Raw genomic sequence first — 27,509 nt, forward strand, 5'->3', positions numbered from 1 at the left:
CCCTTCCAGTGAAGTGCAAAGTTTAGCGCCAATGGAAAAAAAAAAAAACAGGTTATGTTAGAATTAAAAATACCCATTGTTGAAAACCACCCATTAAATATATAAAAATGAAGCTCAAAGAGTGGGGTTATATAGTCAGTATGTATACACACACATATATGAAAAACCTTCTTTGCTTCCAAAATAGGTGTGGAATTTGTATAAAACACTGAAGAGGCAACCAAGTATAAAACATGGGCAAACTACATGTATACTAAATATATATTTCACAAAAAAATACTCAAATGGCTACTATATAGATACAATGTTACTCAGTATCTTAGCAGTCAAGTAAACGGAGTTAACCCATAGGCGATACCTATACACTAAGTATAATGACAAACTTTATAAAGCAACAAATCATTAAATATTGATGATGATGTAGACCAAGGGTCTCTAGCACACAAGGTTAGTGGGATTGTATGCGCAGTGTCTCTGGATAACTGTTCTGTAGCAGTTACTGAATCCACCACACATGTGGCTACACATGAACAGAGCAATTACACATCTAAAATATGAGATAGGAATATATATATATATATATATATATATATATATATATATATATATAAGCTGGAAGAGGGATACTCTCCAAATGCCTCAAACATTTGCGATGCTTAAGTAAATGGGCAATCTGGTATATTCTCAAACAGACCATGTGAAAACAAGAATGAGCAATTCACCATTATATTGTGTGTGGAACTCATAAACATAATGGTGTGTGCAGGGAGCCAGACACAGACAAGAAGCTACAAGGGTGGCTTTAGCATGCTTGTCTAGCTTCCCTTCTGAATCGAGACATGCTTTATTTATATCTGCTTACGTCATGTTCTCTTAAAGTTACATAGAGACAAAGGCCAAAAGGAATTTTTCTTGTATGAGCTATATCATCCAGTCAAATGACATTCTGCCTACCTAGTTTGTAACCTGCAGCAAAAACAAAAATCTAACCGCAAATGTATAAGCATCTCATGATAGCATGCTTGAAAGCAAGAATACAAAATGGCTACATTTCACAAGTGGAATTCTGGTAAAAGACAGTACATTTAGTAGTATGCACCATTTTATTTTATTTATTTATTTATTTATTTATTTTTGGTTTTTCGAGACAGGGTTTCTCTGTGTAGCTTTGCGCCTTTCCTGGGACTCACTTGGTAGCCCAGGCTGGCCTCGAACTCACAGAGATCCGCCTGCCTCTGCCTCCCGAGTGCTGGGATTAAAGGCGTGTGCCACCACCACCCCCCCGGCGTATGCACTATTTTAGTTATAGGAAAATCCATTGCAATGCCAAGGGTAAGTAGGTACAGGTAATGGACTTCAAAGGACTAACCATTTTTGTGATTTTGCTTACTTCCTGGATCATGGAGAATAATGTCCTTCCACTCTATTAGCAATCTCTTATCTGCCATGTCATGATTTTCTACCTGAGGGTGGTATGATTTGTTTTCCTACTGGATGTATGATTTGGAGACTACAGGCAAAGAAGAAACACAGACATTTCTGCAGACAAGACCTAGTGCCATAATAAGGATGCTTCATAAGTTCTCAGTGATTTCTGTCTCTCTTGTTAAACACATAAAGCAGTTCTTATAAAACAAACCTAGATTATTTATGCCTTCTCTGACTTCCCTTAAATCTTGTATGGGTTGGTTAAGCTGACATGTTTTTCCCTCCTACAAAAAAGACCCGGAAGCCACTGGTGCTTGTGAGCACCGCAGTCTCTGGATTGAGTGAGAAGCTGGACAGCCTGCCAAGAGCTTTAGAGGAAGCACAAAGGCTCAGAAGGACCTTAAGTGGTGTTTCAGTTAGACTGAGTAGCCATGATGCTCTCTGTCCATCACCAGTACCAATAACGGAAGTGATCCGGACTCCTGGCACGTCACTATCCCGACTGATGGTGGACGCTATGCTGGTGGCTGCATCAGCCCGTGCTGCAGATTTCAATCTGCGCTTAACTTTTTATCTATCCCTCTCTGCCTGTGCCAGTTTCCCCAATGTTTCTCGACATCACATTAACTCCCCTCCCAGTACAATAATCGACTCCAATCTGCTATTATCACGGAAATAGAAGAGGCAAAGTGCCTGTAATAGGATCCAAATCAAATCACTTTCACTTCAGCCGGCTTTTGCTGTGAAGCCAAGGATTCCCCAGGGAGTTTCAATACAGAGAAACACCTGCAGACACAGGCTGAGGCCCAGAGAGGAGATGGAACAAGACAGGCCCTGCTTGCCTGTAGTATCTCCTTAGCCACATGATGGTCACCTCTGGAATAATGACCTCAGGCAGCCTCTGATAAACTTGTGACTCCAAGCCAATCCAAGGTCTGCCTCTTCCTGTACTTCACCCATCCCCGAAGCCATGTTGACTCAGTTTGCCATGCACAGCACCAAGAAGATTATTGTCCTTCCTTCCCTAAGGCATCTGCTGGGAGCTGCTTTGGTGAGTTTCTGCTTGTTTTTGAGCAGTCTAGTCTCAAGGAAAAACTTACCTGTAGGTATTACTCACTCTTAAGAAATTTTATAAAAAAAAGCCAAAACTAAAAACCAATTGAATTGTTTTTGTTTCCCGGCTGGGCTGAGGTCTGAAAAAAATCTATCAAATTTTTCCTTTGGATGTTACAAAGATCAGACACTTTGTAACACGCCATTTCCCAAACAGATGTGAGTTAAAGAAATTTGAAGGAAATTACCTTCTCATACAAGCCCATCAGTTCCTGTGTCCTTTGTAGACTATCTCCATGTCCACTAGGCTCAAACAGCAGTGTTAAATACATTTAGGATTGTACATAGCTTCTCATGTACAGGCTCAGAATCTGACATAGTCTTGGCAAGAAACCCTTACAACTGATGTTTGCTTCTCTGCCAGGGTCTTAGGATTTAAGCTACCCACACTAATTGATGGTTTGGGTATGGGAGTTATCAGAGAAGCAAAAAGAGCAGTTGTGATCTTCTTCATTTCACAGCTCCTTTTAAGACGAGATGGGAGAACTTCCCAAGCAAATGAGTCAATGGGGGCATCCTTCAACAGGAGTCTCTGCCAGTATGCTTTTGCAGATTCGCCCTTGAACTTGTCTGTAAAGCCAAGATGCTGAGTTTATATTGAAGGTCTCCTTTACCAGCACATCGTTTTGACCGCTATCTTGAGCTCTTTTATTTCTTGTTTTCCTTGTCAATGGAATAATTTTCATACCCTGTCAAGAGCACTGTATGAGGAGTAGATATGAAAGAATATTATTATCTAAAAGTTATTAGGCGTGAGAAGAATTACAGATTTTCTAAAAATGTTATGAGGACAAAATACAAAAGGAAAAACAGCTTACAAGTGGTTGGAGTGGTGAAGGAGGAAGACAGAGAAGCAGAGATGGCTCATATCCACAGACTCACGCTTGGGTGGGAGAAATAAGATTTGGTGTGCCTTTGCAGGGCGGGGTGGTGTTAGTTTGTGTGTGCAGTATGGAAAGGTGCATGCCTCATATATGTGGGTGCACACATGTGTTCAGGCATGCATGCACATATGTGTCGTATGTGTGTAGGCTGGAGGATTACAGCAGCTGTTGTCCTCGGTTGCTCTTCACCTTGTATGAGAGAGAGAGAGTCTCTCCTCTGAACCCACAGCTTGCTTGTAGACTGCGAGTCTAGGTAGCAGCTTGACCAAGGATATCATTCCTTTACTGGCATCACAGGAGGGCCACCACACTCACTCTGCATGTGCATAGCTGCTTCGGATCTGAACTACAGTCTTCATGATTACAGAGCAAATGCTTTACCTGCTTAGTCATTTCCCTGATCTCGATAGTGTATATTTCAAAATAGCTGGCAAATGCTGAGCAGACCATTTTACCACTAAGAAAAGGCAAATATTTGAGGTGATAATTTAATAAGTATATTCATCTGAACATTACACAATGCGTCCATGTGCACAATCCATAAGAGTATACCTTATAAATTTGTACATGTATTATGTATCAATTCTAAATAAAGTAAACCCTCAAATAACATTAGACTATTATAAAAATAAAATGAAACCAAAATTAAAATTAGCAAAACAATCAACACTTATTTTGCACCTGAGTCTAAAATTATCAAAAAAAAGATTTGTGATTTGAAAGATGGGATATTTCCTGAGAGGGGTTCTGCCTGATGGTCAGACAAGAACATGTAATTAATACCCACTGTAGCAGGTGTTGGGCATTGTGCATTTATGATTAGCATTAGTGGAAACAGTGTTATTGAACCAATTCTGTGTGTGTCTCATGAGTATTTTTGTACAAGTGTGAAGGAGATACATATGCATGTGTGTGGAGGCCACACACAGGTCTGTACCAAGTTTCTTCCCCAATCATGCACTGCTTTCTGAGACCCTTCTCTCATGGAATCAGGAGCCCATCAGTTTGTCTAGTCTGCCTGTTCAGTAAGCTTTATGGATTCTTCCTTTTCCACCTACAAAATTCAGGGAATATACATGTGTGCCATTGCACCTAGCTTTCTAGCTTACTTCTGGGGATCCAAAATCAGGTCCTTATGACAAACATTTTGTCAACTCAGCCATCCTCCCATGCTGGGGACCAATTCCTCTTCATATTACAGTCATAGCTCCCACCTAAGACTGGAGGGAGACACCTTCCAGGCAAGCCTGCAAGAAACTTTATGGTTCAAGAAAACTGGGTGGGAACAGACAAAGAAGCATTCCCAGGGCAAACGCTGCAGCAACCTTCTAGGGTTAGAGCCATTAGTAGGATTTATGCCTAGACAACTGCATGATCTCAGACCCTTTAAATTACAAGACACAGCTAAGAAAAAAAAATGGTTTCGTGGTGAATGTGGATATCAGGGAAATACTTGATCGCTGTTAACCTTCCAAGCCCATTTCCTTCAGAGGCCCCACTGCACTCTATTTTTATTTCAGAAACTTCCCACCATGTTCCTCCAGATAACAAGAGAATGTGCTGTCAACAGGGCAAGGTCAGAACCATGATGAAGGGTGATGTAGTCATACATCACATGAATGGCTACTCAAGACAAGTCTGATTTCACACAGGTTATTCATTACAACGGGCTATCATTATCCATGTAACAAACTCTGTTTAATTATATGAAGTATTGAAAGAAAGCTCACCCAGATACTTGGGCATATAAAAATTACATGTTCTCACTTGGGGTTTGAAAATATAATTATTTTAATCTGTACTACAATAAAACCTGTTGATATTTTTCTTTAAATTATAATTTTTTCTTTACACTTGAGAATTTCATACTCACATACAAGGAAAAATAATTGTACCCACTACATATTTTCACCCTTCAATTACTCCCATATTCCCCCAACATGTCCCTATCCCAACCTCATGCCCCTTCTCCTCTTTTTTGCTAATCCACTACATGCAATGACTGCTACCCATGTGTGAATGGGTATGAGGTCATCTCACTAGGTCACAGGAAGGTTATCAGTAGGAGCATCCTCAATAAAGAAATGACTCTTCTTCCCCAGGATCTACTAACTACCAATAGTGTCTCTTTAAGTGCTGAGGCCTAGGGAATGTTTCTCCAAACTCTGCCTGAATTTTGGCTGACATGATCATGTACAGGTCTTGTACAGGTATCCATAGCTACTGTGAGTTCATGAGTATAACAGTACCCAGAAGGCAGCAAGCATTTCACTGCACTCTTTGCTAGCCATTAGCCTTTGGTTCTTACATTCTTCTTGCCTCATCTCCCATGACACTCCTTGAGCCTTGGCCAGGAAGGGAACAGTCCTTGATAAAGATGTCCCATTTAGACAAAGCATTCAGTTATTTATTCTCGGGACTTCAGTCAATTATATATCTCTGCATTGATTGTTGTTGCTTGCAGAAAGAAGGTTCTCTGACCAAGACTTGGAGCAGCCCATGTGCATGGGTGTAAATGTTAATATTTAAAAGGCAATTTGATAGTGTGATCATTTTGCAAAATAGCAACATCGGGTTCTACCCTAGGTCTACCCTTGAACAGGATGAAAGTAGCAGGCATGATATTCCCTGCTGTGGAAAAGGCCTCAAATCCAACGAGAAAGCAGTTAGTTATGCCATCACAGTCATGTTACTCTTATACCAGTGGTATTGTGGCACATAGGTTCTAGCGCTGGGTAAGACCATTAGTGTATTTTCTCAAGACCATTAGTGTATTTTCTCAGCCAAATAGTCTGCACAGTACTTTATGGCATTATGAAAGCTAGATATCCAACAGAAAATTTCCTGTTTGGTTTGAGATTGATTTTTTTCTATGTCCTGCAGCTGAGTCTTACCATATAGTTGTTTTTGCATAACCAAGTGCAATGGAAGTAGCCTGTGCTGTTTCACATGCCTCTGGGTCTCCCTGACCTGTAACTTGTAGGGAGGTAGTCCATGCCTTGCACCTGTTATTTTCATTTAGTAACTCATATTGATCATTTTGATGTAAAAATGATATATATGATTGGCACTCAAAAGATTTTAAAATGTATTGCAATTCAAGACCAAAATAAAATCCAAACCCCATGTATGTGCAGTGCTCAGAGATTGTGTGTAGAGCTGGTGGGGGGACCTGCAGCATGAGGCAGGTTCTGGTGTCTTAACCATGGTCATGTCATCCCAGGCTGGAGAGACAGAAGAAATGACAGTTTTCATAAAAGGGATCTTGTGAGGCAAACAGCATGAGGACCAGATTGCTTAGAGAGCAGTGGAGTGTCTCAGAAAAGAGGTGAGGATTATAATAGATGAAGCAGAGTAAGAGGTGGTCAGCTATCAAGAGAAGAACATTTCTAGACAGAAAGAACAAAGCAGGTAGAAGGTTATGGAGGCAAGAAAAAGGACAAAACGTGAACTTTCTACATATTGTCCCTGCTCAATCTATCAAAACGCCTCCACATGAGCTGGTTATTTCAGCACATGACTGTGATCCCATCACTTTATAGGTAAAAGGTAGAAGGATTGTTGTGGTGATATTGTGTTCCCCAATATATTGTGCATCCTAATAAACTTATCTGGGGCCAGAGAACAGAACAGCCACTAGATAGACATAGACGACAAAAAACGGTGGCAGACACACACACACACACACACACACACACACACACACACACACACACACACACACACACCTTTAATCCTAGCATTCTGGAGGCAGAGATCCATCTGGATCTCTGTGAATTCAAAGCCACACTGGAAACAGCCAGGCATGGTGACACACACCTTTAATCCCAGGAAGTGATGTCAGGAAGCAGAAAGGTAATTAAAGTGTGAGTACCAGGAACTAGAGTCTGTTAAATTTTAGGATTTTGAGCAGCAGTTCAGCTGAGGTCCATTCGGATGAGGACACAGAGGCTTCCAGTTTGAGGAAACCAGATCAGCTGAGGAATTGGTGAGGTGAGATTAGCTTTGGCTGGTTCTGTCTCTATGATCTTTCAGAATTTACCCCAATACCTGGATCCTGGGTTTGTTTTTATTAATAAGACCCTTTAAAATTCTCATTACAGACTGTAAGTTTAGAAAAGGATTACCTACATGGGGGAACTCCAAGAAAAACAAATCAAATGAAAAATGTATATAACCAATGGGAATCCATATATGTCTTTTACAAGAACTAACTTTAATTTTCAATTTATGAATGCACAGACTAGAATCCAACAGATTCTAGATCTTAAACAAACTTTCACTTACAACAGGTGGAGGGATAGAGGGAGAGAGTGTGGGGAGAGACAGCTGGAACTGGGGAGTATTGGGGGATGTTGAAACCTAGTGGAGCAGGTAATTCCTGGAATCCATAAGGGTAACCCTAGCAAGGACTTTTAGGGTATGGAGTCTGAATTGGTCATCTTTTGTAGTAAGGCAAGGCTTCCAATGGTGGGACTGGGTTGCATTCAGTTGAGTTGCTGGTCAAGGAGGTACTGTCAAGATCCCCAAACAACCCAGGCTGATGCAAGGACAAAGGACCACACTGAAAACTGACAGTGGAGCTTCAGTGCTGAGGATAATATCCACACAGCTCATTGAACAAACTTAGAGAGGTTAAGTTGGTGCCTTCATGGAGCCTTCAGCCATACTGTCTAGTCTCTGTCACATGAAGATACTCTGCAGGTATATTCAGAGAAATTTACACACCAACCCAGCCACAAAAACCTCGACCTACAATCTGTCCTGCCTGCAAGATGTGCTGGGGCAATGGTGTCCCAGAACTTGTGGGAGTAACCACCAAATGTTTGATTTAACTTGAGGGTCACACCATGAGAGGGAGTCCATGCCCTACACTGCCTGGATGACCAGAAACCAGAGAATGGATAGCTCAGAGACCTTGGCTATCCACCTAGGCTAAGAAGACATGCATAAACAGTCAATGAGATAATTCCTAATGATATTCTGCTATAGTCCTAAATCAGTGCCTTGTTCAGTCATCATCAGAGAGGCTTCCTCTGGCATAGATGTGAGTGGGTGTAGAGACTCACAGCAATGCATTCTGCTAGAGATAGTCTAAATCGGAGGTCTCCATTGGGTCTTTCCCCAGGAAATTAGGGAATCCCATGAGATGGGGGGAAGAAACATTACAGTAGCCAGAGGGGATGGAGGAAAATAGCAGAACATGGCCTAACAAATCAACTAAGCAGAGTTCACATGGGCTCACAGAGGCTGAAGTGGCCAGCATGGGGCCTTCAAGGGTCTGCACCAGGTCCTCTGAGTATATGTTGTTGATGTTAGCTTGGTGGTTTCACTCCTAACAGTGGGTGTAGATATATCTCTGACTCTTTCCTGCTCTTGAGACTCTTTTCTTTCTATTGGGTTGCCTTGTCCAGCCTCAATATTAAGGTGTTTCCTTGTCTTATTGTATCTTGTTTTGTCCTCTTTGGCTGCCATCTCTTGGAGGCCGGCTCTTTTCTGAAGTGAAAACTGAGGGGGAGTGAATCTTGGGGAGACAGGAGGTGAGAGGTGCTGAAAGGAGTGGAGGGAGAGGAAACAGTGGTTGGGATATGTTGCATGAGAGAAGAATCTATTTTCAATAAAAACTCCAATTTAACAAACTTTATGATATCCCCATGTTAGACACTTTAATGCATGATAGCATATTTTAAATTTGGAAATTGTTATCATAAAGAAATTTGGTAAATTGCACGTCGCTAGATGTTTCTCAGGATTCATAGTTGTTAGGTTTTCCATGCTGGGTCAGAGAGTCTTGCTGACACCATGTGCTCAGGGAATCACCGCCAAGAAGGGATGCCAAGGAAGGCTGCTCTATGGTCTCTTAGGTGCAGTTTTTCTTATTGCTCATCCCCTCATGCTCAGTGATATCACTCACTTCTTGAACATTTAATATGCTCAGAATATTTCCATCCTGATTTTATAGGTTTTACATGTGCTCAATTACATAGAATTAAGCATGACATGGAAAATGGTCAATCACTCATAGCTGGCTGATTCCAAAGTCACATTCTTGATGTTTTCCTTTAGCTCTGTTAGCTACTTTTCTCGCCATGATGACAAAATATCTGGAGGGGGGAACTTAATGAGGAAGAGTTTGTGTTGGCTCATAGTTTGAGGATATAGTCCATCAGGGAGTAAAGGCATGGTGGCAGGAGTTTGAGGCAGCTAGCTGGTCACATTCTCTCTGCAGTCAGAAAACAGAAAGGTGAATGTTAATGCTCTTTGGGTTATATCATTCTTCCACTCCCTTAACTCAGTCTGGATGCTCAGCCGATGAAATAGTGCCACTCAATGTTACAGTGCCCAAGTAAACCTCTTGAGCCAAAACCAGAGTAGTGTCTCCTGTCTCCTAAGTGGTGCTAAGTCCTGGCAGAGATTGATAATTCCAAGTGTCATTTCCGCTGTAAATACTTGGCACACCAGCCACACTCTGGTCTTTTATTTCTCTTTTCTTGAAGGTGTATCTAGATCACACTTTTGCCAACACAGTGGAAAATATTATGGTGGGGGACTTAAAGGGATGCCATAAGCACACATGCCTACTGTTGATTCTTCCCAAACCTTTTTTTTTTTTCATATCAGGACACCAAAACTTGCACATTGTATTGCAGAGAGAGCAAGCACCCGAAGATGGTCCTAAAATAGACTTGCTTTTACAATTTAACAAACTTTATGATAGCTCACTGTAATGCATGATAGCATATTTCAAATTTGGAGGAAAATTATTATCACAAATAAATTTGGTGAATCCATGTGTTCCTCGGTGTTTCTCACACTTCACGGTTGTCCAGTATTCCATGATGAGGGAGGAGAGTCTTGGTGATACACCATTTTTCATTGTTTTGGAGACTGAATTGCAAGATCCAGGTGGCAGAATATCTGTTTCCTTAGCTCGCAGCTGTCCACCTTCCTGCTATGTTCTCACAAGACCTTCATTCTATGTCTGACTACCTTCTGTCTTTCTCCTATAAGGACATCAGCAACATTGTCATAGAGTCCACCCTACCTAATGAATTTATTCAATTTTTTTTTTTTTTTTTTTTTTTGGTTTTTCGAGACAAGGTTTCTTTGTGTAGTTTTGGTGCCTGTTCTGGATCTCGCTCTGTAGACTAAGCTGGCCTCAAACTCACAGAGATCAGCCTGGCTCTGCCTTCTAAGTGCTAAGATTAAAGGCATGTGCCACCACTGCCTGGCTTGACTTTATTTAATCTTAATCACACCTTTAAAAGTTCAGCTACATTCACAATGGAGACTGAAGTTTTTTAACATCTAGGTTATAGTGTTCTATCCGAAAAGACCCTACTTCTCATTTCATTGCTATAGCAAAGTGTCCTGATGATCATCATAGGCAGCTTGTCTTTGGAAATGTGCACATATTTACTTCCATTACAATTATATTTCAAGTACATGCAAGGCCATCATAACCACAATCTAAATGAAAAGAAGGTAAAAAATGGGGGAAAGACTGTAGAGACTTCCCCCTATTGCATTTACTATTAATACCAAATGACAGCATTTCAAAACATATCAAGTGAGACAGGAGCTGCTTTGGGACACTCTACTTCTTTGCCATCTCCCTGAGGCTGCTCAGAAGCCTGGTTCCATGTGTGTGTGCAATGCTAGGAAGCTCAAAGGAGCACTTATGAGCTTTGTAGTCTGCTTTGTTTGAGTTTTGTTGTGATTATTTTCTTCTTCCATTTTGGTATATGATGTTGCAGATTTTTCCATTTTGGGGCATCTGTGTATGCTTTCAAAATGATAATTTTTTTCTAAAGTGAGTTCAATCATTGGATATGGTTATAGCATTTAGTAGGGAAATATGGAAGCTAATTCTGGTGCAGCTAGAGAGAAAATAAGCAGTAAACTGTGGCCATTAACTAATGTGAATTTGAACAAAGGTTGCAAGAGACAGAAACCACAGAGCCCCTTACTCAGAAGGTAAATTCAGGATTATTCACCTAGAAACATCACAGTGGTGTGAGATCAGGTCCGTTCTAAAGCCCAGGCTTTCCATAAATATATTAGGACACCTGCCATTAGATATAAACATTATCACTAGCATTGCCTTAGTATTCCTTCAGTTGGAACCAAAGGAGCAAAGTCAAATACCCAACTAATTAAAAGATATATCTCCAGTGTAACCCACACACCACTGGTGTTTGTTTACATCTTAAATGTGGACCATGATCATTTTGAGTCAGTGTCATAAAATGGCTAATCTGTTTGCTTTGCAGGAGGAAAGATTTATTTTGGAGTAGTTTTAAGGATGTCAGCCCATGTTCAGTTTGTTAGTAGTTTTCCCCTCTATGGTGGGGCAGTATGTCATGCTGGAATTATGGGACAGAAATTCTTTGCTTCAGTGGCTGACTGGAAATAAAGTTTGAGACAAAAAAGGATGAATTCCCAATATCATCTTCAAGGGCACATCTCTACCTGGATGTCCTCTCACCAGGCTCCACCTCTTTTTTTTTTTTTCAGGGACCTTTATATTCTATTTATGATGGTAGCACTAAAATACATTACACCTTGTGGGTCATATTTCCACAACACACATTAATACCAATCCACACTCCATGGTAACTTCCCACACCACCTCCCATCAAAGCAAGCAAACACAGCAAACACTTCATGATCGTGCCCTGAAACCTAAGGTGACCCTGTCCCAGACTCCTAGCTATGGCAGTGCCCATAACTCACAATCCCCGCTTTCTACAATGCTGGTCCTAACTGCTGGCATCTCAGGCCTACCAACACTTTTTATAATGCCCTCCCTTCCAAGGAGACAAAGTTCAAGTAACAGATCCCTGTGGCCAAGAGGAAGGAACACATCCCCAAGAGGCACGTGCAGCCCAGAAGTGAGGCAGCATCAGAACTACTTAGTGCTCAATGCAAATGGCACGTTAGGTGGCAGCATGGCATGGATTTGACAGAATGGTGCTTGTGAAGTGGCCAATACTTGCAATAGGAAGAACTAAGGTCAATCTTCTTGCTTGATAGCTGATTATTCTGCATATACCTGTGTGTGCCCTGTGTTTGTGTAAGTAGCCAGTGGCATGGACCTACAAAAGCTAGAAATGGTATTGATAGGCAAAACCTTTTGACTGAAGGACAAATATTTCTCCAAGAAGAAAAGATGAGATTTCCCAAAAACTAAACTGGAGAAATGGCTCAGCCCTTAAAGGCTAGGCTCACAACCAAAAATACAGGCTCCACCTCTTAAAGCACTACTTCCAAGTGGTGCTAAACTACAACCTATGGACTAAGTCTTCAATCGATGGGCCTCCAGAGGACAATGTATATCAATTTCACATAACACCATACCATTATGAGGATCAAAGCAATGGGCGAAGAACAGTCATACAGTTTGATCTTCAAACGTTCCCCTTCTTATCATCCCATGCTTCCTTTCCTCTTTTGATCCTCTTCTTACCTTCTTTCATTTTCCTTTCAACCTTCTCCAGCGTTTCTATTGTTTCTTCTTGAAATGATATAATAGTTTATTACTTCTTTGAGATCTTATATACACATACACTATATTTTGAAATAATAACTCCCAAATCATCGCCCTAACTCATCCCAGATCTACTCCCCATTTCCACATCACCTCCCAGTTTTGTAACCTGTTTTTTAAAATAATTCATACAGGCCAATTTGTGCTGTACATGTATTCAACTGGTATAATGCCATCCAGTAGAGCATGATCAACCTACCACAGGGAACCATGTTAAATAAAACCAATTCTATAACCTTAAAGAAAACAATAATCCCCCCAGATGCTTTCAGCTGCCAAAAGCTCCACAGATGTGGGGAGGAGGGCATGAAGTACTCAATTTAATCCTATAGTGTAGACTGTTTTGATCTTCTACAGGTCTTTCCAGGCTCTGAATTTTACAATCTTTCTGTCCATTCCTCAACAATGGCCCCTAAGCCTTGTGAGGAAGGGGTGTGATGAAGATGGTCTGTTTGTGGATGAGCATTCCACTGACATTGATTCTCTGCACATTGAGCAGTTAGAAGCTTCCCTGTTAACCACCATCTCCCACACAAAAGAATTCCCTGATGAGGTCTGAGAGCTGCAGTAACCTGTAGAGAGCTGAGAAAGCCCTGAGTAAAGCAAGTACTGAGTGAATGTGCACTGTTGACATAGGCATGGCCATGTCAAGGACCCCATAGCCTCAGGCTCAGAAGGATGGCAAAGCCTTCCCCAGGAACCAAGTCCAAGTGTTGACAGTGTATATAGAAGAGTCTACTGTAGCTTTCTTCCCTTGCATCTTTATGTCTTGAAGACTGCTTCTATCAAAACTAGATAAACCTGTCTCCTTGGTCTAGATGTATACCACAAAACATTTCTCCTAAATTATCTGTCTGTTATAACCTCCACCTCCTTGCTCAGCTGTATGCAATAACCCTGCCTCTCTGTTCAATTCCATATAATAAACACTCTGAGCTTCCAGGGTGCTGTGTTTCTCCAGAAGAGATCCAAGGCCATCTGATACCAGCTTTTTGCCCATGTGTCTGTCCACTTGTCTGTCAGTCTTCTCCTTATTCCCTCACTATTCCAGTCAGGATTGTTCCTGGAGGCAATTCACTGATGCAGCTCTAATATATGGGTAGAGAGGAAGGAATTTAGAGGGCAGATTGATGCTACATCCATTTAACAAAACAATGGTTGTAGCTTCACCCCTGAGGCCTGTGAACTCCCCAACAGTGAGTTCTTGATGAAATTTACAGTGTTAGACATGTGTTTCCTCCATGGAAGGGTCTGTAAACCCATTCTGGAAGGGGTTGGTTACCCCAACTATTTTGTTCTTTTATTACACCCCTGTGCATATGCTGCCCTGCTGGTCATTATTGTAGTTCACGTGACTCACACTGATGACGACTTGTTTTGATCCAGCAGCCTATATAGAGCCTTCCGGCACTGTGAAAGCCAACTACTGGGGGAAAGCTTCCTGGCCAGTACCAACATGACTTTATGTCCCTTGACTAAATTGTGTGTTGTGTTTAGCAATGGAGTATTACTGTCAAGTTGTGGTGGTCAACCAAGAGCAATGGCAACAGCCTCTACAGAACTCCCAGGAATTCGAGTGCAGTTATCCAACACCTGGCACAGGGATTTGTATTTGTCAATCTATGTTTTTTTTTGGAGGAAGATTTTCCCCTGTAAGGAAACTTAATGAACTATTTTACATAAGTATCATATATCATAGCTTCATATTATATATGACTATGAATCTATTATATATTCACATATGTGAACATAGAGCATATATATATACTATGAATAAGATATAATATTTTATTACATTTATAATATGAAGATTAAAATGGTTTTCCATATGTTGTGTTCAAACATCCTTAATGCTAGTTCTCTTTATCCCCTACTCTGCTCTAAACTCTAACCCTTCCACCCACTTCCATCTTTCTCCTCACTAGTCACTATTTCTCCTTCACATGATCTGTGCTATACTACCCTCTATCCTTAAGACGAACTTTGAACACTCTCTTTCATGTGTGGATTGTAAAGTAGAATCTTTAGTTTTACATGTTTAACTTGGAGTACCTGAAGAATCCAGGAAACTAGAAAGAGACCATTGGTTGGGAGGAAGGAAAGACTTCTTGTTTCTTTCAGTGATCCTGAATGTTTGACATACAATTATAAAAATATATAATTTCAAGAATATCCTGAACAAACATTTACAGACTTTTAAAGAGCAAGACACAGAGTGGAAACGTCACTGGATAGTAGTCAAAGGTCAAGGCTGTTCATGGGACTCCCCAGTTCTTTCATCTCTTTAGGGCCAAGGATGATTTAGTCTCCTTGTAGGCCCCAAATAAATGCTTCATTTAACCTGAAGAAGAAAATAAGGTAAGATTTAAAAATTCGGAAAAGTGGAAGCTTGAAAATCAGAATTTCAAAACTTGACTTCAGAATACATGTTCACTATCTGCCATTCTGTTATGACTTCAAGTTCAATAGAATAGTCTGTTATTATAGTGCATATGCACCCAAATTTATGCATATTCATTTCTTTAGATAGTACTGGGGTGATCCAACACACAGATGATTCTAAAATCGCTGACAGTTTTTTTTTTTTGAACATGCACATTACAAGGATTGAAAGTACTCGGCAACCATCATGTCAATTAGTATTAAATATATATTGTAACATATAATTGTGAATCTATATATCACCTTCCTCCATCTCTAACTTGACTTTCAGAGAGAAGGATTGTATTTCTAATTGTTTTGAGGTTATCTTAACTGATAATGATCATTTCATTCTAATAAATCTGCTGTGTGGAGATGGTATCAACCACCATATTCCTTCTGCAGAAATGCTGTGTTATTATCATCATTGTGTAGGTCTACAGAAGAAAGCTATTGCATTTGAACTTGATCTTGGGCTTTACCTTTCAAGCAGCTAGAAATTCTCATAGGTCAGCCCATCATTTCATTTATAAGAATCTCAAAATTTGAACAGGAAATAAGGAAAAAATCTCTAAAACATTGTATAATGACAATTGTTATTTTCTTCAGCTTTTACCATTTTGTTTGGCAGATAGCTTAATGTTTGGTTAAAATGCTCTTAGCTAAGAAGAGATTTTTAGATTCTGTTCAATAATAGCCAGATGGGTCACCTAAATAAAATATCGTTATATCTGAAAATATGAATTATAGCTATCATTTCAGATATTCCTTGAGAGACAATGAGACACTATGGACATTGTATGTATGTAAACAGAAGGATTCTGCCACATTTCAATACACACTGTAGCTTTTATATCATTAGAAAATTATACTAGTGGCTGAGAATTTTTGACTAATTAGGTTTCTTGGATAATAAGAGCTTTTTAATAAGGTACATATCATTTACAATGTTACTAATGAAATGTGAAAGCGACTCAGCACCCGGTAAGATAATGGCTAACTTGTTTTAATTGTTAACATTTTTTCTTGCCTACAATGACACAGTCATTATTTCACAGTCCCCACTTATCATGAAATCCAAGAGGATTAATGGTTTCACTTATACTGGCGAAAATGTTTAAGCTGTCCCGATTATCAGTGCCGTTGGAAAGAATAATGGTTATTTGTCATTGTGTTTAGCAGGAGAATGAATTGTCCCCCAGACAGTAGTACCATTAACCCTTTCAGGTGGTGGTGACAGAGTTCTATAGATCTGATGGAGAAGGCCAAGATTTAGGGTTGGGTGCTTGGTGGTGGGGGTGTCTCACTGTGACTATCCAGCAGAGTCACAGACTCTAGCAGCAACAGCAGAAATCCACAGCTCACCTTGTGTACAATTTTGGCTTCTGAAATTAGAACTAAATTGCTCTTGATCTACTATTGTGATGAATGTGCGAGCTGCCGTGTTGAAAATAGAAAAGTAGGAATTCCAGAAAAAGCAAACAGCCGTAAGCTCCTTGCTCCTTGCTGCTTCTCTGAAATAGAGAAAAGCAAAATGTGGTTAGCTGGAAAGATTACCTCACAGTTTCTCACCCCAAATCTCATCATTTGATTCAAGTATTATATTTTAATAAAAGCTATTTGACTTTAATTCTTTTTACCATATGTACCCAATTTATGCATCCATAGTAGTAAAACAAACTTTAGATATTTATTTATTTTTTTACGTTTGTGTGTGTTTGAACACATGCACTCACTCACCTTCAGTGATACAAATGAAGACATCAGAAGACAATTTGGGAGGATTATTTATTGTCTACCATGTGAGTCCCAGGGACAGAGTTCATGTCTCTATATTTGATAGCAAGGACTTTTATCTACTGAGCCATCCCACTGGCCCCTAATATTTTATTTAATGGAAATTTTGCTAATTGAGGATAAAAGCTAATAAATGTCTATCCTTAAGAACTGACAATTTAATTTTGTAAAAATTAAAGCATAGAGACATGTATCTAGTGCCTCTTATTTAATATTTAGGCTTATACCAGTGTTTTCCGTTACAGATTTGCAACTCTGTGAAACAAAATGACTATATCCCAAAAGTGTAGGATTGCGATAAGACAGTCAGTAGTTGTCTTCCATAAAATTACCAGATTGTCTCCCCTGCCTGGATCATAGCTTGGGCTGGAGAATAATAGAATGACTCTCTCATCCCATCCTGTCACCTGTTAATGTAAGCAATTCAGGGATGTGTGTGCCTGTATATGTGTGCCTGTACGTGTGTGCCTGTATGTGTGTGCCTGCATGTGTGTGCCACAGTTCCCCTCAGGTATGTCCTTTTTGCTGCAGTTGAGACTTCAGGATTATTCTTGACTCCCAAGACAAGACAGGCAGTCAGGAAGCTCTTGCAGGTCCCCAAGGGGAGGGTTTGGCTGAGAGTACTGGACAGGACAGGACACAGACACAAAAGTAAAGAATGTATTAAGAGATCTATCTTGGCTGTATTTTTCTTGCCCCTCTGAAAATGCAGCCACAGCTTGGTGCTATTAGAGAGCCCGAGTTTCACTCTGCATGGCACTTTGACAGAGAAATCTTCTCCCTGAAGACATGTTCTCAGAGTTCTGTGGGGATTGTACTGCCTTGAAACAACACAAGTTTCAAAAGAATCAGTAATCTTGGTTCCTTCCAGTCCCATAAACAGGGTTTCACTTGCAAGTGCCATCTCTGCTCCCAACAGATCTGCAGATCAAGTTTTAAACTGAGCAGGATGCTTAGGAAGTAAAGCATAGGCAGTTGAGATATAAATGGAAAGTATATTATCCAACTTGACAGGGAAAATATTTGCTTCCCTGGGTGCCTCAATCCTCAGAATCAGTGTAGTCAATATATAGAAGCTTGTAGTATCTTATATATTGTTATGTGTGAGCTCTTGACAAATGGGTGTCTCTGGCTCTTTGAGATAACAAACGAATGATTTCTGCTTGTGCCCATAGGGTATCCTCAACCCCCACATACAAGTCATTTTAAGTATAAGAGGTCAGGAAAAGTGGCTGTGGGTATATGAAAAGACATAGTGGATGAGAGCAAAACAAATTCAACAGAGAAAGAAAGACAAGATGAGGGGGGAAAGCAGGAAGGAATAATAGGATGTAACTTCTTTAGACGGTAAGAGTACAGTACTACCACACAGAGAGCTGTAGGTATGGCTGACAAAATTACAGATGGAAAACTGGGATGGGTGGCTCATAACTATTGTCTTAGAATTCAGGAGACTGAAGAAGGAAGACTATAAACTAAAGGCTTGTCTGAGCCACTTAGCAAGATTCTTTCTCAAAAACCCAAGAGGGAAAAAAAAAAGATGGAGAGGATTTAGCAAGCAGAGTCACTGTTTTTTCTGAGTGACACAATGAGATATTGTATATAGCTGCAGATCATTCTTTATTTCTCCAATGGTAGATTTTCCCTACTTTGGTAAAGAGCAAATTTCTGGTGGAAAATGAGGCAAAGTGTAAAGTGATTTGTTAGGAGGAGAAGACCAGCAAAATGCCAGTGAGAACTCAGATCCAAAGAGCAACACAATGCCAGTGATAACTCTGACCCTAAGGCCAGTACACCAGTGAGAATAAATCCTTTCTAAGAACCCTTATAGGTTTAGAAGGAAATGGTCCTGGAGCTGTTTTCAGGTACTAGATGCTAGATTAAAAATAATACAGGCAAAGATAAAATTTCTATTTTATTCTTGTCTACAAATAAATTGAAATTCATGAAGCAGATACATAGAGAAATAAAGATCCTAAAGAGAGTGACTATGCTGTATGCTGTAAATCTCTGATAATACAATGGAATGTGTATTCGTCAGGATTGGCTAGAGGAACAGAACCAATGGGATGAATCTATAGATAGATAGATAGATAGATAGATAGATAGATAGATAGATAGATAGATAGGTAGATAGATAGATAGACAGACAGATAGACAGATAGACAGAATGACTTAATAGGCCATCTTTAGAGTAGTAACAACAGCAGAATCATGCTGGAGAGCTGAGAACCCATTAGTTATTTGGTCCTTAAAGCTGGTGCCTCAGCAGTCAGAACAGTCCAATGGTGGCTGTCTCTCACTGGGCAGGGGTGGGGGGTGCTGACAACTGCTCAGTCCACAAGGAAAGGTTAGAGACAGAAAGTTTCAGACAAAGACTTTGGGACCAAATACAATAGCAGCGTCCAAAAAACATAATGACCTGCGTTTTTGAAAGGTGTTCCTTTATGATGACTTAGAATGAGTCCTATCTTCTCTATTCAGGTTGTTGTAGAACTGCAGGGTGTACTCATCTTCAAATATGTGCATGAATCTAACTGGAGTAGTGTTTGTTTTTTAACTTGTCCACTTCACAGTCCTATTAGAATTAGGCAAAAAGCACATAGAATAGTTCTCAAATTCCTGAACTAAAAACAAAAAACAAACAAACAAACAAAAAACCCAAAAAACCAGTGATGCATATTTAAACTTAGAAAAGTGACTGTTAATCATCAGCAGAATACAAGCATGGTATCAGAGGTTCCAGAGTTTGCAGAGAACATGATAGTTAAAAAGGTGGATTCTGAGGCACACCAGCCTCACTGCAGAAGGGGAGCAGCTTGCCTTTATAGCACGGCTGCCTAATTCCAGTTTTTATTTTTCTCAATTATAACCACCTCTGTCATGCCAGCTGGAAGTCAGGGATCTGACCTCCCTCTCCCAGTATTTATTATCTTGGAATCTGTACTCCTCTCCTCTCTTCCAAAGGACATATTTTTAATTGACATGTTTCTGGAAATATATTGGGTCAAATGAGCTGAGAATTTGCCAAATATATACGAAATCCTAGTTCTTTCATAAAATGGTTTCTAAAATAATGATACATTTCAATTTTCATCCCTGGATTGCTTAACTCACTAGTTAGTGGTACCCAAAACATGATCTCTTGTTATTGAATAATTTAATGTCACAAATCCCTATCATGTCTTACTCCCTAAGCAACTGAGTAGGACCATCAACCATAATTAGGTATCCTTAATGTACCTGCGTTCTGCAGCAGGGTCACCATCACACTAAATATAACACATGCTCTGGTTTGTGAAGCAGAGCTAATAGGAGATCAGGTGAGTGAAATTCCCTCAAATAATCGGCTCACCTGGCAGTGGAACTGATGCTACTGGGGCCCTGAGGTACTGTCAAGTGGCCTGGTTAGGATTATATGTCAGATAATGCTTTGTGCCTTCCAAGGGCAATTGGCACTCCCTGTCTCAAATAGCTACTGACAACGACTTTGAAAAACTGTTTTACACCTTTGGATAATTCACTAGGCTGATGCATCAGCAAAGACAAGCCCTGAAGAAAGGGTACTCCTGCCAGACGTGCACGTGCTGGGTAGAGATGATGAAAATACTGAGGCCAGACCTTCCCATTGCCAATGTCTTCTGATATTCAAGTGTTGTCTGATGGTTCAATTTGTTCTTCAAACTTGTCTAGATTGAGAATCATGCAGATTATGAAAGAATCCTTCTGAGTGTGTCTGTGAAAACCTTTCCAAAGAGAATTATGTTAATGGATTAATCTCTTGATGGATTCATGATATGATGGAATTATTGGGATGTAGTAAAAAGTAAGAGATGGGACACTGGCGAAGAAATTATATCACCAGGGAGCCTGTCCTTGAGGGCTATTAAATGACCAGTCCCCCTTCTATATGCTGTATCCCACTTCCTGGTTGCCACTGTGTAAACTGCTTTGCTCCATCATGATTTCCTCTCTCTGTGATGGACTAACACTTCTGAAACTGTAAGGCAGAATAAATATGCTCTCCTTTAAATTCTTCTTTTATATATTTTGTTACAGCAATGAGAAATGTAATTAACATAAGTTTATATATCTAATTCTTTTCATCAGAATCTATGACTTTCTTTATGTCGGGCAGTTCAATTTATCTAAGCCACACAGCTGCTTTATAAACTTGGCAGGACAGACATAAGAGTTTAAATAAGTCATCCACTGTGACACAGCTAATGAATAGTGGAACCTACACTGGACCGGAAACCAACTGAACTCAGTGCTCACAGTCCTAAGTCTTTCATACTACTTCCTCGATATACTTCTAAAAGCTAAGGTATTCCAGGATCTTACTCAGTATTTGGAGAGGTCCCTTTAAATCCACTAGAAGAGAATGTTTACATCATGTAATTTATTTATTTTCTTTTTTAAAGGAGCTAATTATTTGACTGAATGAAAACACGGAGGTTGCATATTTCTTTGTGGATAGGATCAATGCAAAGATAACAGGTACCAGAGAATGAAAAAGACTCAATTTTCCTCTTGTTTGTAGTATTCTTCTGACGTTGGGAAAACTATGATGCCTTTCTCCTGCCAGCTTCTCCACTTGAGAAATAAGGTAAAATATTTCATTTTCAGGGTGATTGAGACAGGACACTTAGCTCCATACATGCGTGTGCTTGAGATCCATATAATGAGTATGTGTACATGAGACATACATTGCTGAATACCTTAGCCTTCATGCATTCACGATATTTTCAGGACTCATGAAATCCTACATGTTTTTGTTTAGTGAACTAAAAAATGTGAAATTGAAACCATTGGTATTCATGATGGTTACAATGCCCCCAAATTATTTTTTTAATATTTTCCAATTTGTTGTAATCTCCAAACTATTTATATCAAGACTCAAATATTAAACACAATGTATTTGAGGCACTGCTTAACCAACTATGCTATTTAGTTTGGGATTTTCTAAAATAGTTTTATTTGACAAGAATCAGCAAAGATTATGTTGGGTGTGGGCTACACTCGCTGTAAGTCAAAGCTAAATGATTCTCAGTATTTTACCACAGAAGATTAAAATTTACATATGTTTAATCTATTTTGTCCAGAAATTTCAGAAGGTAGTTTTTTGCTTTGTGGTGATATTTTATTTGTGCATCCCAATAAAGCTTACTTGGAGATCAGAGGGAAAAAACAGCCACTATATTAAACATAGAAGTCAGGCAACTGTAGCATATGACTTTAATCCTAGCATTCAGGAGGCAGAGATTCATCCAGATCTCTGTGAGTTCAAGGCCACCCTGGGGAACAGAGCCAGGCGTGGTGGCACATGCCTGTAATTTTCAATGCTAGTTAATCACAGATGTCTGGAGGTCAGTACAGACAGACAGGAAGTGATAGAGCTGGGCAGAAACAGGCAGTGAGATGTCAGGGACAGAAAGGATGTAGGCGTGAGCATACCGGAAGTGGCTTGCTCTGGAGGCTGAGGGTTGGTAAGGTGAAGTTGGCTGTGGTTTTTTCTATTCCTCTGATCTCTCGGTTTTTACCCCAATATCTGGCTCTGGGTTATTATTATTATTATTATTATTATTAAGACCACTTAGCAATTCGTCTTACTTCTGGCACCCAACATGGGGCATGAACCAATGACCCTGAGATGAAGAGTCTCATGCTCTGCCGACAGAGCTAGCTGGGCTTCTAACAACTGAGCCATCTCTCCAGCCTGTTTAGCTACTCATCTTACATTGCTTACATTATAGTAACTCAGAGCCAATCACATCATTGCATGCTCTTGTGAACTGAATGGAGATCACTCTTATTTCCAGTCTACTCCTACAGTTTCTGAGTGGGGCAAGAGCTATAGCTCTTTAAGAAAACTCTTTCCTTTTGTTAAAAATGATTACAATGATGGTTAATTTCAATTGTCAATTTTATAGAATTTAGAGTCAGAGTTGTCTCACACTCAACATGCTGAACAGGTATTCACTGCTCTCTACTTTTTCACACAACAAGACAGGCTACTTCTTGCTACTCCTGCCACACCACCTTGCCAAGATGGATTATTACTCTGTAATGTTAAGCCAAAATAAGTACTTCCTTCCTCACGTTGCTGTTTTCATTAGCAACAAGACAAGTAACTAATGCGTTCACCCACATAAAAACCACTGTAATGAACTAACATAGACAGAAATCTAGTGCCATGACCCTCTACAAATTTCTTCAATACATAAAAAGGAAGAAGTTGAATCTGAAGGGAAATTATAGACTTTTCCAAATCTGTTTTGTGTTTTTACAGTGATCAGAGGTTGACCATGTTATCTTTCTGAGCTTCATATGTCTGGTTTGAAAAACTCCTCTCTTTGGCACTTCATCTCCCATACCGTGGTTGGAAAATATGGGTCCCGGAAAGATAGCAGTGATGCCCTTAGAGAAAGAATGTTATCAAAGTCTCCCACAAAAGCAAGAAAGGAGTAAGTTCATGTCACATGCTTTCTTTTGATAGGAAAAAGGCATGTTGCTTAACTTCTCTTGATTATTCTTAAAGCAATTAGGCACCTTTCCCTCAAGGAGCTTGCACCCACACTTAAGTAGCTTTACTGACTGTTAATATTCTTTGGGAGACTCACACTTATGTTCTCAGATGTGCCTTGATTCCCTACAGTTTTCTGCTCTGTCTCTTAAACTCCTGTGCTTGAGTTTATATTAAAATATATTAATTAAAATACCAACTCTGTTGTTAAGTTGAAAATTATACTTGATAAAAACATTGAGACAGAGACTTTCAATCTTTGCCATTTATCCATTGACTCTATAATATAGATACTTACTAAGACTATAAGTGTCTAAATTTGTTTATATGATTTCTTCCAGGTAGTGTTATTAGTCCCAACTGATGGTTGAAATTTAATTCTAAAGCTACATGTTTCTTGCTGAAGCTGGATTATCTTATTGTTTCCAAGTGATATCCATATTAAGGATAAATGGTATTATCCTTTAACTAGTTAGCTTTTGAGACTGTGTTTTAGAAGTGTAGTAATCTTGTATTTCTTTTAAAATGATAGTGCAAGCTTTATGAGTATCATGTCTCTAAAAACCTAACCAAAGTTAAAAATAATGTTTTCTATGGCTAACATATATAGCATAGCATGAGTCTCCAGTTCCTATGCATTATGGTAGGCAGTGCTGCAATCTTGGTATGTGCTACTGGAATTAGATCAGATTATGTATATACCATGTATGGTTGATGTTTATGATTGCAATATCACAATATACGCCATGAAGGAAATGAATAAGCTTGCTAACTGTAGTCCCATAGGGCAGCCCTCCCTGCATTCCACATCTTTCCACAGTGTATCATAAATTATTACCTCAAGATCTTTACACACTGGGAGGCTCATTACCAGAATTGAGTGCTTAGTTGTGGGTCAGCAAAGGAGCACTCTGGTATTTAAGAGTGTGTGGGGATCATGTGCAGCATCTGCCTGCATGCTACCAGAGTCCAGATGGTCCTGTTACAATAGCAAATATGAGCACTCAAGGTCGCAAATCTCTCCCCTTTTCTGTTTTCATTAACCCCACTTTCTCTTCTATAAAATTTAGAAGCAGAGCAGTAATAAACCCGCAGTCAAGGCATAAATACACATATAAGGCTGAAAAGATTCTTCCCATGGAAAGCTGCCATAGTTGAGCCATCTAATATAACAAACCAAGCTGTTGGCTGACTATTGCTCACTGTGTAGTTCAGGCCACATGTGCTTGTGCACACTCACCACCCTGGATCCAGCATATTATCATTTATTTCATTGTGCTATAAAGTGTGCAGAGATGCAGAGGATGGGAAGCACCAAGGCACTCCGGTGCAATTCAATTTAGTCAAATATCAGAGATCCACACTGTGTAAATGGAACATGAGTAAAGAATACGATCCAACTGCCTACTGGTGTAATTGACTCAACAGAGCCAGCCTGTGTCATTAGTCCTATAAACAGTTGCATTTACAACAATAAAACTGAAAAGCATGGAAATTAAAAGCTGTTAGGATTTTCTCTGGTGTGCATTTATCTTTGAAGAACTGTGTACACTCTCTAAACAATTTTTGTAATCTCTTTGGTAAACTGGTATCAGAGCAGCCTGTGTCAGCAATGCCTTATACATCAGATGGCGATCAAAGAGGAAGGTGAAATGAGTGGCGGGTACCATGCCATGATGTGCTAACTTAATTGTCCAGCGCATGGATTCAGTGCTAATTGAATGGCTTGGCACCCCGTTTCTGAGCAGTAATCTAGGGTTATATCTGGCGAATGGAGGTTATTTGGAGGGATACTGTCAACACGATATTCATCGCCATGCAGAATTGTGGAGCTTTACTAAATGTGAGCTTGAAAGTTCAATCTGTGGTATCTTATTTTTCCTGTACTTTTGAAATTGAGGTTTTCATGCATAAGTATACTATGTTTAGTCAAATCTACCTACCATTTATTCACCTGTTTCTTCTCTATCTTCACTTTCCCTTCCAAACGTCATTCTCTCTCTCTCTCCCTCTCTCTCTCTCTCTCTCTCTCTCTCTCTCTCTCTCTCTCTCTCTCTGTCTCTCAAAACCCACTGACTCCACTTACTGCCGCCTGTATGTATATGGGTGTAGGATCATCTACTGAAGCATGGGTAGTCTCTTAGAAGAGCACATCCCTGAAGAAAGCTTACTCTCCCTCTCCAAGAAGCTTTGAGTTGCCAATAACTTCTCAGCTATGGATAGGACTACATGAGACACTCTCCCATCCATACTGTGCTTATGTCTGACTTTATCCTATTTAGGTCTTGTGTCTGTGGTCATAGCCACTGTGAGTCTATCTGTGCAATCAATGGTGTTGTCCTATCTGGCAAATAATGCTTCATCAAAGATGTCCATCAACTACCTCCAGTTCTTCATGATTTTCTATCCCAGGTTCTGCAATGGTCCTGAGCCCTAGGAGGTGGGGATGTGCTATAGATGTCCCATCTAGACCATAGCATTCCATATTCTCTTATTTTCTTCACATTGCCCAGCTGTGCCTCTCTGTATTAGTCACCAAGTACTTTATAAAGATGTCTCTCTAGTGAAGTATGAGTGATACACTACCTTATGGGTACAAAAATGTGAATTCAGGGTCAGTGTTAGATACTGTGTTCATTTAGCAGAATGATGTTAATAGGTTTTCCACTAAGATCACATGGTTTTGTCCCAGGCATGAGTTCTGTCTTGCAGCACAGGTTTAATAGTGTTTCACTTCAGTGTGTATACTTTATGACGGACAAATGCCCTCAGTCGTGCTTAGTTGTTCCTTGCTATAATGAAAAAACAATCATATGTATGGGGATGCCAGTATTTCTGTGGCACGATATGGAGCAAAATATCTGTGTCATATGATAGTTCTATTTTTAACTTTTTGAGAAATCCCCAAACTGATTTCCACAATGACTGTATTAATTTGTCCCTCTAGCAACAGTGAATAATGACAACATTTGTTGTCATCCATTCTGTTGATAGCAATTCTGATTGAGATGAGGGGTATCTCAAAGTACTTTTAATTTGCATTTCCCTGATTGCTGGCAATAATGAACATTTAAAGAAAATAATCATTGGACATTTGTGCTTCTTTTTTTAAAAAAAAAAGTCTACTCAGTTCATTTGTTCCTTTGCTGAGTGGCAGTTTTATTCCCTGCAGGAAAATGGATGGAGTCAGAATGCATAATATTAAGTGAGGTCACACAATATCAGAAAGAAAGAAAGAAACTAAATGTTATGTCTCCTATGTGGAATATAACACAGACACAGACACACACACACACACACACACACACACACACACACACACACACACACACATATGTAGCACGAATCATAAAAGGTCTTATTAAATAAGAATAAATCTGAATCCAGTTATTGGGGTGAATGCTGGAAGATCAGAGAAGCAGAACAAGCCACAGCTACTTCACCTTGCCATTTCCTCAGCTGATCCTGTTTCCTCAGACTGGAAACCTCTGAGTTCTCATCCAAATGGATCTCAGCTGAACTGCTTCTCGAAAGCCTGAATACTTAACCAGCCTAGTTCCTGGTTTTCACGCCTTATATACCTTTCTGCTTTCTGTACTCACTCCTGGGATTAAAGGCTGACTTTCTGGGATTAAAGGCGTGTGTCACCATGCCTGGCTGTTTCCAATGTGGCTTTGAACTCACAGAGATCCAGATGGATTTCTGCCTCTGGAATGCTAGGATTAAAGGCGCGAGTGCCACCATTTTCTAGCCTCTGTATCTAGCGGCTGTTCTGTTCTCTGACCCGAGA

The 27,509-nt window shown here is 39.8% G+C and overlaps 1 long non-coding RNA gene across 1 annotated transcript in view; it reads left to right on the forward strand.

Annotated features, from left to right (window-relative positions):
• The first annotated feature begins 17,496 nt into the window (after positions 1–17,496).
• LOC131902304 (uncharacterized) overlaps positions 17,497–27,509 on the forward strand; it is a 69,601-nt gene continuing 59,588 nt past the window's right edge. Inside the window, exons 1-2 of the long non-coding RNA XR_009377057.1 lie at positions 17,497–17,608; positions 21,737–21,802. This is a non-coding gene — a long non-coding RNA (uncharacterized LOC131902304). The remainder of the gene's footprint in view (positions 17,609–21,736; positions 21,803–27,509) is intronic.

This window comes from Peromyscus eremicus, chromosome 1 (genome assembly GCF_949786415.1).
Source record: "Peromyscus eremicus chromosome 1, PerEre_H2_v1, whole genome shotgun sequence".
In the NCBI taxonomy this organism is placed as follows: domain Eukaryota; kingdom Metazoa; phylum Chordata; class Mammalia; order Rodentia; family Cricetidae; genus Peromyscus; species Peromyscus eremicus.